Here is a 16880-nt window from a genome sequence, read left to right as displayed (position 1 = left end):
GTGCATCTTGCATGCTTTTATTGCAATTTAAAAATTTCTAGATATTTTAGCATAGCCAAGATATTCACAGTTGAGAGGCTAGACTTTCAGATTTGGGTTATCTGTAAAATAATGTTAAGACTTAATTAGAAAGAGAAGAATTCTTATTCAGTTTTGTATGGCCCAAGACCCACTGAAAACTATGATGCCAACGCTGATGGCAGGCACCAATGATATTGTTTATGTTTCCTTCATTTGGGGCTTACAGGGACAATTCACAAAACAGTATGATAAGGTCATTTAGAAACAAGGAGGAGGGAGGAACTGGCTGCCTGAGGGATGGGGAGTGGTTGACACTGGAAAGGCTAGACTATTGAACAGAGTCTTAAATGACTAGTCTGGGATGTATGCCAGGAAGAAAACGTGATGGAGAGAGGACATTCCAGGTGCAAAATGAGGCATTTATGCAATCATAGAGGTGAAAAGTGCTGAGCCTGGTGTTCTGGGGATGGCAGGTGATACTGGATGACCTGATGAGGAATGCCAAGAGAGGAGAAAGCTAGAAAGGTTGATCAGAGAATTCATGACGGCGTTCAATACCATGCCAAAGAGTTTCAACATAAAGAAGTGGAGATGCCTGTAAGAATTGTGAGCTTGATAAAGAATTTTAAGCAAGGGATTGACACAATCAGATTTAAGTTTAACAAAGACTATGTTCAACTAACAAAGGCAATGGTGGTTGGTTAGTTGCCTGCCCAATAGCTATCACTCCCATTTTTCTTACTTAGTTGAAGCCTAATTTTAATTGGAATGGTAATGTACCCAGCTTTAAAAAATATATTTCTCAGCTTCCCTTGCAGCTAGGAACACCATATGTCACATTTCTGGCCAATGAAATGTAAGCTGAAACTTTCTGGGAAACTTTTGTTTTCCAATTATAGATATCACCTCTTTCTCCACACTGCATTCTTTTCCCCTTCTACATCCCCCTTTACATCCCCTCATCCTTTTTCTTCTTTCTGGAATATGGAGCAGCCAAGTTACAACCATGAGACCACAGGAGTGTGAAAGTGTGATGCTTTCTAAAGTATGACCTACTGGTGCCCCAGAAAGTTGAAGGAGGCTGGGTTCCTAAATGCATTGTGATTATGCTGTAGAAGCCTAAATGGACTCATCCTGAATTTCTTGTGAGATGGAGTAGGGAGGGGGAAAGATATTTGTTTAAACCACTGTTATTTAGGCTTTTTGTTATTTATAACTGGAAGCAGTTTCTACTGCTGTAAAGTGATAGCCAGCTGAAGTCAAGACAAGTTCACTGCAATTGCATTCTTAAACTGAACCTCCTGAGTGAAAAAATTCCAAAAGCAATGGTAAGATAGAAGCCTCCATGTTCTATATTGACTGAGCTTTGGCTGGTGATTTCTTGTAGCCCTTCGGAAGGGAGAATTTGACTCCAGCAGTCACATTATGTCACAGAGCTATGAGGGGGCTATTTAAGGCCGAATTGTAGGTGGGAAATATGAGGAATCACATCAGCCTCTCCCATCTCACTGTCTTCTCTATTAGCCTCAGGTAGGGAACAGAAAGGAAATAGGAAAGAAAGTGTTGATAAAATGCTTCCAGTAAGCTTCTCTGGCAAGGCCTGGGAGTTGATAGGCAATAGCATTCTATCATAGAAATTATAAAGTGTCTTGAAATATCATGCTCATCATTTCCTGAAAATGTCAGTTCCTTTCTAAACAACTCACACCGCACGTATCTTGAGTGCTAAGCTTTTTTTCTCTTGTGGAATTACCTCCCAATGAAGACTCAGCCTAAATGTCACTTCTGATGTGAAGCCTTCCCTGCCTCCCTATGAGTCACAAGATATAGACTATCACCCTAGCTGTCACCTACCCCCAATCTTAATAAACATTTATGGAAGGCTCATTATGTCCCAGGAATGGTTCTAAATAATTTATACACATCATCTCATTTAATCCTTGTGTTGGTTTTCCTAAGACTGCTGTAACAAATGACTACAAACTTGGTGGCTTAAAACAACAGAAATGTATCCTCTTACAGTTCTGGAAGCCGGAAGTGGAAAATTAAGGTGTCATTAGGGTTGGTTCCTCCTGGAGGCTCTGTGAGAGAACCTGATTCATGCCTCTTTCCTAGTTTCTGGAGGCTGTGGGCAAGCCTTGGTGTTCCTTGGCTTACAGACGCGTTACTCCAATCTCTGCCATCTCCCCTCACATCACCTTTTCTTCTGTGTCTTTTCCCTTTCCCCTAAAAGGATATCTGTTATTGGACTTAGCACACACCCTAATCCAGAATGATTTCCTCTCAAGATCCTTAATAACATCTGCAAAGATTCTTTTTCCAAATAAGATCAAAGTCACAGATTCTAATTAGACATATCTTTGGGGGTGGGGGGAGTTCCATTCAACCCACTACAGTCCTCCTAAAACACATATGAAGTGACTACTATTATTAGCTCCATTTTATAAATCAGAACCCTTAGTGAAAGGCTAGATAATTGCCCAAGATTCACAGCTCAGGAGGGGTGGAGCACTTCAAGCAGCCAACGTGCATTCCCTTAACCACTGCTCTACACCCTTCTCTTTGTCTTATTCATTGTTGCCTCCCTAGTGCCATGCACAGAACCTGGCCCTGAATCAGGACTCAATAAATGTCTGTGGAAGAAATGGATGGATGGATGGATGGATGGATGGATGGATGGATGGATGATGAAATGTTCTTCTCTCCCCCACCCCCACCCCACTCAGCCTCTAAGTAGCTGAGACACATTGCTGTCAGATGCAGCTAGCCTTTTTAAATTCAAATATATTCCTGTTGATACCAAGTGTTAGTTCTCATCTGATTTGGCATCAATGTTACATTTTCTTTCAGAGCTCGATATTGCTTTTTAAAATATCTAAGTAAAAATATGCAGCTTGGTAGATGAAAAATGTCTTTGTCTGCAACTCCAGGCTCTCTCTGAGAAAACGCCAGAGAACTCAATACCAACACTCCCCCTTCAGAGGTCACCTTGACCCTCCTCCTCCTTCCTTGCTTAGAGGTGGCTAGGAAATGGAAGAAGAGGTCCCCTGGGTCTGAAAATTATAATAGACGGCAGCAGTGACTGCTTGTAGAGGAGGGGAGAAAAGCCGGAATTGGCTGTGATGGGAGTGGAGACCCTTGGCTGTGACTAACAGGGCAGACTGTGTCAAGATGTTTAGTGGTGAAGGCAAGTGAGTAAGAGTGGGACGGTGGCTTGAGAGAGAGAGGGTTGAGGGAAGACTGTTTTTTAGAATACACATGACTTGGACATGTTTATCACACTGGAAAGAAGGAGCCATGGCAGTTGCAGGGGCACTGACAAGCAAACTCTTACTGGTATACAGGGCACAGGAGAACAATTGGCTTTAGAGATGAAGAGGGAAGGAAGTGCAAAGGGAATGTGCTCTCCTCTCCATGAAGGTGAAAGATTCAGGGAGTGACGGGGTTCATGCTGAGGTGGGATCCGAAGTCAGAGGAGAGGGATGAGTAGGCAGAGAAGTGAAGGGTTGGAGCTGCTGCTGAGGGCTGTGTAGAAAAGAACTGGTGGAAGTAAAAGGAAGCTGAACAGAGCTGAACCCGATTAGTCAGTATTGTGCTCTTCACACGACAGAGAAAGCTTACCCAGAGGGTCCAGGGTAATAGATCTTTTGCTGGGACTTCCTTCACGACATCCCTCCACAACATCCCTCCACACACATACAAATGCACATAAGCATGCACACACCACCACCACCTAATAAAGAAAAACAAGAGAGAGAGAGTCACTCTAGGAATCTGAGGGGACACTACCTTTCCCTACCTACCTAATTATGTGGCTTTTTGAATTAGGGCTGGATAGCAAACTTGCCTTGTTTCTACTCACAATTTCTCTCTTGAAATTCCCATTAATGAAACAGCTTAGTTTGGTTTAGCTAACTGCATGCATGACTTCCAAAAACCACATCACAATGCAGGAGGAATGCAGTCTCTAGCAACGCTACAACAGCTTAACCACATTGTTTAAAGAGAGGAGCTGGGGCAGCCCCAGTGCTTCTGAAATCCATTTAAGATGTGTGAAAACATGAGACTGAAATTCTGACCTTTCCCTAGAGCTGGAAGAACCTCCTCCAGGGGGCTGTTTGGAAGACTGCAGATGCAGGCCTGGGCCCATCTACATCTCCCCAAGACTCTGGCTTCTGGTAGCCTGTCAAGCAGGGAAGCCCTGCCTCTGTGTCCTGTCCCTGACGGGGCATCAGCCTGGTTAAGAGTGCAGTCTCTGAAGCCAAGTTGCCTTAGTTCAAATCTTGACTGCTCCATTTATAGTGTGGCCTTGGGCACTTAACCTTCCCACACTTCAGTTTCTCCATCTATTTTTGGCATTAAAGTTATTGACGTAAAAGTACCTAGTCACATACATGTTATAGGGATTAAATACAATAAGTAAGGCCTTTCCCATAGTTTGTGCTCACTTGGTATAATTGATCATCATCATTCTCATTGTTATTATGCTTAATTCTTTAGTGACTTGGAACCTTTGTTTCCCCATCTGCAAAGAAAGGACAATAACATCGCCTTCCTTAAGGTGGCTTAAAATAAAAACAGATTAAAGAGACTAGGATGTGCTTGGTATGTAGTAGACACTTGATATGTGGCCATTGATTTTACTACATCTCTACTACATCCACTGATTTTTCTCTTGCTGGCCTTGCAGAAATGTAAATGGCTTGATTTCTTCAGTCGTAAGTATGAAGATGGAAGATGGGTAGAGCTCACACCACAGGCTCTGGGGTCAGATAGAGCCAGGTTTGGGTTCTCTTATGAGCTTTGAAACCTGGGGTGCTATTTAGCCTCTTTTATGCCTTAGTTTTTTTAATCCGTAGAAAGGGAAATAAAAGTATCCACTGTGAAAATGCCATGTGATAAAGCAGTATCGGGGCCAGAGGAGGACTGCAGAGTGTGAAATGCATGCTCCTTGAGGGCAGGGGCTCTCTCAGGCTTCCTGTTATATCCCCACAACTATGAGCATACCTGGCTTGTTGTAGGGCTGCTCCATAAGTATTTGCAGGCTGACTAATGTAGAAGTGAGGCAGAAGCTCAGTGCTGATCTTTGAAATGAGGTGTGGCCCAAGAGGGCCTCATAATTTCACTCTGTATAATTGGTTGAGCAAGTGCCACCCTCACTTATTAGTCTTTTTTTCTGTACTGCAGCTCTGTTTGAGTCTTCCAGAAACAGAAGTATTGCTCTGCAAATACTTTTCTGCCACTGCAGAGGGTTCTCATACTTAAAAAGTTCCAGTCAGTCACCATGCATCCCACCACCCCACGCCCGACACTACATGTGAAGAGGCTTTCCAAGTGATAGATGGTCATGCTTTGACTAAGCAGCCATGAGAAGATGTCTTGCTTCTATTAATTATCCTAAATTGGTTATTGATTATGGTTAGATTTAGAAATATAGTCACTGTCCTGGTTTAAATGTAAACACTGCAGGATTCTTGCTTATGAACCTTGTGAAGATACTAGAAGATCCTAACTGACCTCCAAATCACACTTTGAGAGTTCTTGGAAACAAAGTTCCTACGTTACTAAAGAATTAAAAACTACAACAGTGATGATGATGATGGTCGTGGTTACCATCAATTGCACACAGACTATGAAAGAGGCATGGAGCTAAATTCTTTACATGTATTACTTTATTTAATCCTCATAACATGTATATGAGGGTTAGAAAAGGGGCTTCCCTCTCCCCAAGGTTTACTGATGAAGTACACACTCAGCTGCCTGACCCTAAGTGTTCAGGGAGCACTGGGAGCCAATATGTATGAGCATTTGAGGGTAAAACACTCTACTCCATGGCCTGCTAGAGGGATTCTTCTGAATTTAAATCTGAGCCTGTCTCTCTCAGACTTAAAGCACATCTCTTCAGTGAATCTTCACTCATCCTTCAGGTCTCAGCTTACATGCCACCTCCTCTAGGAAGGGTTCCGTTGCCCCCAGGATTGAATGAGGCTTCCCTCCCAGGTGCTCCTGTAGCCTTCAGGGCTTACTGAGATCATTGCACTGAACTGATAAGTCAGAATTGAAGTGTTGTGCTCACTTGTGTACCTCTCTCACTCCACAATGAGCAAAGACTGTGTCTTATTGACTAGGTTTCCAGGGCCTGGCACTGTGCCTAGAACAAAGAAATCATTGATATAGTTAGGATGCTTTGTGCTGCAAGTAATAGCAGATCCCAGCTCAAACTCAAACTGGCTTAAACAATGAGGAAATGTATAACTTCAAAAAATCAGAAGTCAGATACACCATGCAGTAGGATCAGCAGCTCAATGATCTCATCAAGGGTTCGGGTTCTGATCTTTTTCTCTGGCCATCATCAATTCAGTTCCACCCTAAAGCTAGTTGCCTTTGTGGTCACAGCATGACCCTCAACACCACATACTTTATGATTCACATCTAGAAGAGAAAAGAGGGCAACCTCTTTCCCAAGTGTAGTCTATAAAACCTTCCTTGTAATCTGATTGGGTCAATTTATGTTGGTCCACCCATACAGTCCTTGGCAGGTAATCACCATCATCTGATTGTCCCAGACAAATTATGATTTCTATCTAGAATAGCAATGAGATATAAAAAAAATCTAGGTTTAATTAGAGAGGAGGAAAGTAGAGACAGATGTAGGCTAAGCGACCGGGAGTACACTTTACATAGGTGCTGAATAACTATTTGGTGAATGAATAAGTGTGTCTTGGTGCTCCTAGAAACTACTCCAATGGGGAAGTCCATCAACAAAGTGGGAGGGGCTGAGGCTCTCATGGCACCTCTCCTGGTATTGAAATGTCCTCCACTTAAGGAACCTTTAACTGATCTAGGCACAATAGAACCATGTTCAATCTGATGCTTCTCTCTCAACCATCCTCTTGCTCAGAGAGGATAGTGGTAAACTTCTCTAGCCAAGTGAAAGCATTTCTAGAGTTTTGCAAGCAACACCACATCGCTTTATTTCAGACCATTTCCCTGACTCTAAAAAGGAGCTTAGCAGACCTGCAGCTCTTATCTTACAACCCAAACTGTTCAGTGCTCATTATTTGTAAAGAACCAGAAAACTCTGCTTGGGAACAATGAAGGGAGTGCAGCCCCTCTTCCAAGCCTGTGTCCTATATCTGCCCAACCTACTTCTCAGGGAGCTGGTGAGGGTGGATGGAAACATGGGCCTTTGGGACCCAAAGGGTCTGTCCTGAAATGCCAGCTCCACTGTTGACTCAGAATGAGACCATGAGAAAATCACTTACTCTCTGTGACTCTTCTTTTCCTTATCTGTGAAATAGGACACTCATAAATAAAGACCTGCCTTCCCTACCAGAAAGAATGGGCTTCTGAACTGTCAGAGTAGGAGAATTTGGGTTTAGAGAAATTAAGACCTTATAGAGAACAGACGGTGGGAGGCAGAGGAGGAAACATCAACAATAAACCTAGGAAAGGTCTCATGAATATAAGTTTCATATTTTTCCTAAAATAGAGTTTTTAAAAAGGCACAAAATGTCAGTGACATTTAATGCGTATTAAAACACTAATAACAAGTGCTATCCAATTAATTTCTATTTACCACCCCTTGCTTGTAAGAACATCTTTAAGATCTTCCTCCCCTTAAGTTTTCAGGAAAATGCTGAAATTTCAGGTTGCAGATAAGAGGCAGGTTGAGAGGTGTTTGTTGGTTGGTTGGTTTGTTCCTGCATTTGGGTTTCCATCTACACATTCATGTATTTCTTCCAGTTCACTTGGGCATTGTTTTCTCCTATTCGCCAGAGACCCACATTCAAGGCACCTTAATGAACAAACCCCATGGACCATCTGTCTATACAAGACCTGCTACCTTCCCTGGGTCTCCTGGTCTCAGGGAAACACCACCATTTACCCAGTTACCCAAGGAGGTACCTGGACATGGGCCTGGACTCCTCACATTAGACCCTCACCTCCTATAGGTCCCCAGGTCCAATCATTTACTGCATGAGACTCCTTGAATCCATTAGCCTCTGTCCACACTCACTCCAGGTGGCTGTAGGTTACTTTTCGTTGTTTATCAAGACCACTGTAACCACTTCCTGTCTGGTTTCCTCCAGTGCATCCAGACCACATAAAGCAGCCTGAATGAAGGCACATCAGACTCTGTCACTTCCTTTCTGAAAACATCTCAAAACCCTCCAGCTCCATCTCTCCCCCAAAAAATCAGAAGTCAGATACACCATGCAGTAGGATCACCAGCTCAATGATGCCATCAAGGGTTTGGGTTCTGATCTTTTTCTCTGGCCCCCTCCCCTGAACTTCCTCCCGACATAAATGCCAGTTTAATGAATACCTGCAATCCCTCAGTGACTTCATTCTCATGCCTTTCCACATGCTGCTCCAATTTCTGGGAACACTTCCCTCCACACCCAGCCTAAGTAATTTCTCTTTGACTTTCAATACTTTTATAAAATTTAACCACTTTGTGGCTCAATTTTTTTCTCCCATACAATGAGAATAAATGCCTGTGAGTTTTATTATTATTATTAGTAGTAGTATTATTATTATTCTGTGAGTACCTACCTCGCAGGTTGTTGGAAGGCATGAATGGGTTAATCCACTTAAAGCATGAAGAACTGTGCCTGGCAGTTCAATTGATGTTAGCTATTTCATCCTTTCCAAGTAGACTTGACCCTGAACCATATCCCTCTCTCTGGTTATGCACTCCTGTGTTATCCCACACTTCCCTCATCATTACCCTTAATAAACTGAATTCAAATTGAATCACTAGAATTTGCATTCCTTGAGATCATATACAAGGTCATATTTATCTTTGTGTCTCAGCTCAGCATGTAGGGCCAGGAACAATGAAGGGACATAGTGAATTTCAGTTGAATGAATAAATGTTCAGGCCAAGAAGCCCTTTTACCATTGCCTGAAAGTCATGCCAAATGAATTATAGAAAATCGCTCTCACTGGGGCTTCTGACAAACTGCTCCTGAGATATCTGGATTTTTCCCTAAATTCACACCAGCCAGGGACCACCCCGCCAACTCTCTGGGGTAGTAGCATGACAGGCAGAGCTACCCTCTATTTCACTTAAAAAAAGAAAAAGAAAACCATGAAGAGGAAAATTACTTAGTCATCACTGTCAATCTTGGCAAATAAACATTGCTATTACGTACTTCAGAACTCAAGCAGCAACACATAATTAGGCACAGGTTCAATCAGCAGCAAGATGCAGGTTAGGGGAGTGTGCGAGAGGATAAGTGGCTCATTTGCACTGCAGAAGAGGTGAGATGTTGATTTTCATGCAAGCACTGTCTCAGAGATTCCCAACTAAATAGGCGCATTTAGATTTTTAAGGCCCAACTAAGCGAAATGCTTTTTCTGGGGAAAAAAGAGCAGGGAGTTGTATAGATGTGTTTCTGAGTGGCAGCTGCAGATCTATTATAATTTTACTTGTTTTCTGATTATGGAACTAACGTATTTTCATTATGAAAACTTGGAAAATATAGAAAACAATAAAGAAGCAAATAAAAATCTGTAATAATCTCATACACTTGATCCTATCATCCGCTTGATTCCTTTTATATCTACATTCAGTAACTCACTCAGTAAATGATCTCATCCAGTCTCATGGCTTTAAATGCTGTCTTTATGTGCATGAGTCTCAAATTAATCTCTCCAGCTCTGTCCTCTCTACCAAGCTCCAGACTAGATGTCAAAGAGACAGAGCCTTACAGATATTTAATAGCATCAAAAACTCAATATGGCCATAATAAATCTCTTGCTTTCTACCCTCTCTCTGCAAAAATGTTCCCTCCTCCAATCTTTCCAATATTTGTAAATGCCACCATTATCCACCCAACTGCTTAAGCCAAAAACTAAAAGTCATACCTTTAACCATCACAAACATTTAGTCCATCAGTCTTACCTCTACCTCCAAAAAAAATCCAATTTCCTACGTCTTCCATCTCTACTGCCATCACCCAAGTGCAAAATGCTGATGTTTGTTGCCCAGAATCTTGTAAGATCAGTCTCCTAACCCATTTCCTTGCTTTCTCTATTCTTTGTATGGCATTCAGAATGCTATCTGGTTATTTTCTTAAGCCTCCTACTTAAAAGTAAAATCGCAAAAATAAATAACTTAAGGTTCTTGATTATATAGGTGTGTGTATACATGTATATACATATATGTATATATACACACATATATGATATATACACATATACACACATATGATATATGTGTATATCATATGCACATACATACACATGTATGATATATATGTGTATATATCATATCATACACATGTATGATATATATGTGTATATATCATATACACATGTATATGTGTGTATATATCATATCATACACATGTATGATATATATGTGTATATATCATATCATACACATGTATGATATATATGTGTATATATCATATCATACACATGTATGATATATATGTGTATATATCATCATACGCATGTATGATATATATGTGTATATATCATCATACGCATGTATGATATATGTGTATATATCATCATACGCATGTATGATATATATGTGTATATATCTCATCATACGCATGTATGATATATATGTGTATATATCTCATCATACGCATGTATGATATATATGTGTATATATCATATCATACACATGTATGATATATATGTGTATATATCATATCATACACATGTATGATATATGTGTGTATACATCATATCATACACATGTATGATATATATGTGTATATATCATATCATACACATGTATGATATATATGTGTATATATCATATCATACACATGTATGATATATATGTGTGTATATCATATCATACACATGTATGATATATGTATGTCATATCATACACACATGTATGATATATATGTGTATATCATATCATACACACATGTATGATATATATGTGTATATCATATCATACACACATGTATGATATATATGTGTATATATCATATCATACACACATGTATGATATATATGTGTATATATCATATCATACACACATATATAACATATATGTGTGTGTATATATATATTTCCAAGTTGATTTACAGAAGTTATCTACCAATGTCAATTGCACCAGCAGTGTCTGGATTTTAAGATAGCATCCTCACTTGTGCCATGCACTTGGCCAAGAGTAAGCTTGAATGTTTCTGTTGGTTTACATTTCTGTCTCTCCTACTGGTTAATGCAATAATTATTTCTTTGATCATTTCATATTTATATAGCAGCATGAATTTTCAATCCATGATGCATGTGAATTAAAATGTAACTTTTAAATACTTTTTCTTATAATTGAACTTAGTAGCCACCTAAAGCCCCCATGTTGTCTAATGGCAGAAAACTCAATCTATTTAAGGAACTCAGTCACTTAGGATTTTCTCTGTCACTTCAAGTTTAAACTCAGTCAATTTTGGTTTTCCCCATCCCTTTTTTTTTCTGCTTAAGACCTGAGATGTATCCAGATTGATGGAAATCGTAGGGCTCAGAGGGGTCTTATAGAATCCTAGCCTCTGTCAGAAAAAAGGAGAGAGAGAATTGGTTTATGGCTGGCATCTGTCATTGCTTGGAATCTACTAAGAACTTTGTCCTATGTGGTCTTTGGTTAATCTCACTTTAATAAGTCGACATATCCTGGGCTCCACCATCAACTCCAGGTGTTAATTGGTCCAAGCAGTCCATGGTTGACTCTTTATCAATCATTGCCAGACCCTCTTGTGGTCACAGGCAACTTTGGAAACTTTTGGACACTCTCCCATGGCAGTCTGGAACCACACAAGACTGAAAGAGCTATTTTGGAGCCTCTTTGTATCTTATTCCCATTTCCTCTCTGCTTCCAGTTCACTATACTGCTTTTGGGCTACACTTGCGAAGTTCTACACAGGTTCTTTCTTTAGGCTTTTCAAACCTACTCAAGTGTTCCATTATCTCCTGGCCTGAGATTAAGCTCAGGGAGGAGATAATTAATGCGGCAGACACAGAGATAAACGACTGCCCAGATCCCTCTTTATGTTAGATGTTGTTACTCAGGTGCAGGGAGTGAGGACAGTCAGCAGATGGTCTCCAGCTGTCAGCTTCTCCCAGATGCAGATGCAGAACCTTGCCGAAGGTCATGCCCTTCCCAGAGCAGCTTGTATCTGGTGACTAAGTAAGGTGGGGCTATAAAGGTCCAGCCATTCTGCCCAACACAGAATTACTTTGGGAGTACTATTTGCTCCAGAGTGCCTGCTGCTTAAGGCTTGGTCAAGGTTGCCTTGCAGCTCAACTTTTCCCTCAACCCAATTCTGCTTTCTTCTTTTTCCTTTCCTAATCATTAATTGCAAATCAGTATTTTGCACCCCAAACCTCATCTCAGAGTCTACTTGAGAGAACCCACCCTTCTGTTTTTGGTAAGCTGGATCATGTTCATGATCCCTTCTCATGAATACTCTGCAAGTTTCTTGCTCCCCCTGAGAGCTCCCTCCCTCAGTTTAGCCCTTGGAAGTTTTACAGACTCTACAGAAGTAGACCATTAGCTTTTATATGTTATCACTCAATAGCCCCAATTCTCATAGCATGTGGCTTTTGGCACAAAAAAAGCCAAGCTTTTGAAACTCATCAACTTTTTCTATCAACCTATTTTCTTTGCCAGGACTTTGAAAAGGCTCTTTTGAAACTCAAGATTGAGAATTGATGCCTTTGTTGTCTTTTGTTTGGCTGTGGCCTCCCTTCTTTGAGGCAGTGAGCTCCAATTGCCCTAGTTGCTGCCTTGAAATAAGTAGAAGTTTCCCATGATACATAAGAAATGTGGAGCTATGTGTACATGAAGCATGGAAAATTCTCAGGTTAACTCAAAAACCTTATCCTAGCTTATTTGCCAAATACCTGCAGCCTTGTAAACACCATTGAAAATAGCCAGAGCTCAAATTTGTGCTGGTTCTGAAACCCAGACATGGAAGGCAGAGAGAAGGCATAGCAAGGGCAAAAGCTCCCTAAAATCATAATTGTCAGTACCTGAAAGCTAAAAGATACTCTGCCAAGAACTTGGAAGTAAATTTTCTCCTTTATGCAAAGTCACCTGAGCAAGAGAGTGGTACCCAAAAAAACTGGGCCCTATTATATCTTAGCAGATATATTATTCAGAAGATGGAGTTAGAAATACTAGGCAACATCAAGAGTTTCAGAAACAGATGTGGGCAGTCCTATTGGAAAGTTCTTTCCTATGGTTATAAATCAATATATGCAAAATATTGATAAGATTTTGTTACAGTGATGGCCCTCAATGAACCACACTTTGTTTAGTCCCTTCCCTTGAATGTAGACTTGTCCTGTGACATGCTTTAACTAGTAGACTGCAGAGGAAGTGATGCTGTGCCAATCATAGGCGTAAACCTCAGGACCTAGCAGCTTCTACTTTTCTGCTGTTAGGAACCCTGAGCCTCCATATTACAAACGGTAGTTCTGTTGAAGAGACCTTATAGAAATCCATGTGGGGAAAGCAGTCCTGAGACTATACGGAAAGAGAGGTGACCCAGGCAACCCAGGATTCTGACTGAGCGCAGAACCACTGACGAGCCAACTAAAAACAGCCAGTAAACTTCAGTAAGACCAGTAAATTACTGCCCAGCTAAACCAGGCTCATTTTACGGAATTGCGAGCAACAATACAATATTTTCTATTTAAACCACTGAATTTTGTGATGGGTTTTTTTTTTTTTTTTTCCAGCTTTAGATGACCCAAAGGAGATTGTAGCTTATAGACTTCAAGTCTTCAGGGCAGGCCCTCTCATTATGAGATAAATTCATCAGGCATCTTAGTGTAATGCTATTAAACATTCAATTCACCTTACTTCCTCTGTGCTAATTCCAGGCTCACACAACAATCTTTTAACCCTTCCCCAGTCCTGCACCTCCTGCTCTGCCAAGCAGTTCTGACTTAAGAGGGAGAAGGCACTAGTAAAAGACTTCAATAAATTTTTCTTTTAGGAATTTAGAAATTGAGGTATCACTTACATACAGCAAAATACGCAGATCTTACAGTTCTATGAATTTTGACAAAATACATACAGCCTTGTAACCCACACTCCTGATAAAAATATAAACTACTTTTGTAACCCCAGAAGGTTCTCTTGTGTTCCTTTCCTACCAATCTTACCACCTCCCGAGCAACCACTGCTAGGGTTACATTTTGCATGGATTAGTTTCGACCATTCTTAAACATCATATAAATGGAATTATACAGTGGATGCTCTTTTGTGTTTGGCTTCTTTTACTTATATGTCTGTGAATTTTATTTCCATTGCTGTGTGAATTTGTAGGCATTCCTCTTAATTGCTGATATGTTTTGGCTGTGTCCCCACCTGAATCTCATCTTGAATTGTAGTTCCTATAATGCCCACATGTTGTGGGAGGAACCAGGTGGAGACAATTAAATCATGGGGGAGGTTTCCCCCATCCTGTTCTCATGATAGTGAGTCAGTTCTCATGAGATCTGATGGTTTTATAAGGAACTTCCCACTTCACTGGGCACTCATTCTTCTCCTTCCTGCTGCCATGTGAAAAGGGATGTGTTTGCTTCACCTTCCACCATGATTGTAAGTTTCCTGAGGCCTCCCCAGTCATGCTGAACTGTGAGTCCATTAAACCTCTTTGCTTTATAAATTACCCAGTCTTGGGTATGTCCTTATAGCAGCATAAGAACAGACTAATACAGTAAATTGGTACCAGGTAGTGGGGCACTGCTGTAAAGATGCCCAAAAATGTGGAAGTGATTTTGGAACTGGGTAACAAGCAGAGGTCGGAACAGTTTGGAGGACTCAGAAGACAGGAAAATGTGGGGAAGTTTGGAACTTCCTAGAGACTTGGAGGGCTCAGAAGACAGGAAGATGTGGGAAAGTTTGGAACTTCCTAGAGGCTCGTTGAATGGCTTTGACCAAAATCCTGAGAGTGACACGGACAATAAAGTACAGGCTGAGGTGGTCTCAGATGGAGATGAGGAATTTGTTGGGAACAAGAGTAAAGGTCACTCTTGCTATGCAAAGAGACTTGCTGAGTCTTCCGGCCTTCATCTTTCTCCCGTGCTAGATGCTTACTGCCATCAAACATCGGACTCCAAGTTCTTTAGCTTTTGGACTTTTGGATCGACACCAGTGGCTTGCCAGGGGCTCTTAGGCCTTTGGCCACAGACTGAAGGCTGCACTGTCGGCTTCTGTACTTTTGAGGTTATGGGACTCAGACTGGCTTCCTTGCTCCTCAGCTTGCAGACGGCCTATTGTGAGACTTCACGTCGTGATTACGTGAGTCAATACTCCTTAATACTTCTTGCAAAACTTTTCTCCCATTCTGTAGGTTACCTGTTCACTCTGATGATAGTTTCTTTTGCTGAGCGGGAGCTCTTTAGTTTGACTGGATCCCTTTTGTCAATTTTGGCTTTTGTTGCAATTGCATTTGGTGTTTTAGTCATGAAGTCCTTGCCCAGGAAGGTATAGATTTTAAGGAAACCTGATCCAAAACATGACTGTGCACTTTAATTTGGGAGTGGATGATAGTTTAGGAACTGGAGCAAAGAGAACAGTGAATTTATTCAGGGCAGGAGCGGAGTGTGTGTTTGCGGGGACGAGGTGGGGAATTGAGAAAGTTGAATGTAGTTGAAATAACTGTCCATGGAATTCAGGATAGGTTAGGAAGGAAGCAAAATGGGATGGCGATATGATTGACTGTGTCTCCACCCAAATCTCATCTTGAATTTTGGTTCCCACAATCCCCACGAGTCATAGGAGAGACACTAGGATGTAATTGAATCATTGGGCTTTGACCGCCATGATGTTCTTGTGATAGTGAGTTCTCATGAGATCTGATGGTCTTATAAGGGGCTATCCCCACTTTAGCTCTGCAATTCTCCTTGCTGATGCCATGTAAAGAAGGATGTGTTTGTTTCTCCTTCCGCCATGATTGTAAGTTTCCTGAGGCCTCCCCAGGTGTGCTGAATTGTGAGTCAATTAAATCTCTTTCCTTTATAAATTACCCAGTCTCGGGTATGTCCTTATTAGCAACATGAGAACAGACGAATACAGATGGGATTTAATGCAGGCAGATATTTATGTGATTAGAAATATTGCAATAAAAGTAAAGAGAGGGCTTAGGAGCATCTTTAAAAATATATCTCATTTCACAAGCACTCGGGAAGAGACCATTTGTGTCTAAACCTGACAAGTTGGGTTTGGTGGCTACTTGATCCCCATTTCAAACCCTCCGCTTTTTTCTCCTAGGATGGACTGCCTGGTTTACACTCATCTGTTGAATCATTTTTGTTACAAAGCCATAGAGTTAATAGGAGATTTGAATAAAATTGCATTTATAAAAAGGGACTCCTCAAGAAAGAAAAAATATTGAGAATTTCACCAGGTCAAAGAGACACACTTCTTTAGCAGAAATAGATGATTAGTTGAGGTGTTTGTGATATAATTACAGATGGGTGGTGAGAGAACTCCCCCCCATGGTCCCCCATCATGCCCATAGACCTAGCACAGTATAGACTCCATGAGCTCCACCACTCCTTGATATGTAACCTTGGGCAAGTAAATTAACCTTCCTTAGTCTGTTTCTTCATCTCGAAAATGACTTCTCTTCTGGGGCTGTAATGTGGGCAGAATGAGAAAATGGATATGAAATAATGCAAGGGTTAGTCCTTATTTTGTTGGAGTGCCCACTGTAGTAGGTTTCTTTGAGGCTGACTTACCTAAAAGGATGATCTGGGATACATTTACTGCATTAAATAAAGTTTCTTCAGTTCCCATCCAGATTCACTAAGGGAAACTGAAAGATACTTGAGTACATGAAAGATCTTAAGCTTGGTGCCCACATCAGAAG

Source organism: Pan troglodytes, chromosome 11, assembly GCF_028858775.2.
Source record: "Pan troglodytes isolate AG18354 chromosome 11, NHGRI_mPanTro3-v2.0_pri, whole genome shotgun sequence".
Lineage (NCBI taxonomy): Eukaryota > Metazoa > Chordata > Mammalia > Primates > Hominidae > Pan > Pan troglodytes.
The sequence above is the reverse complement of the archived record's forward strand: the minus strand, read 5'-3'. Positions refer to the sequence as shown.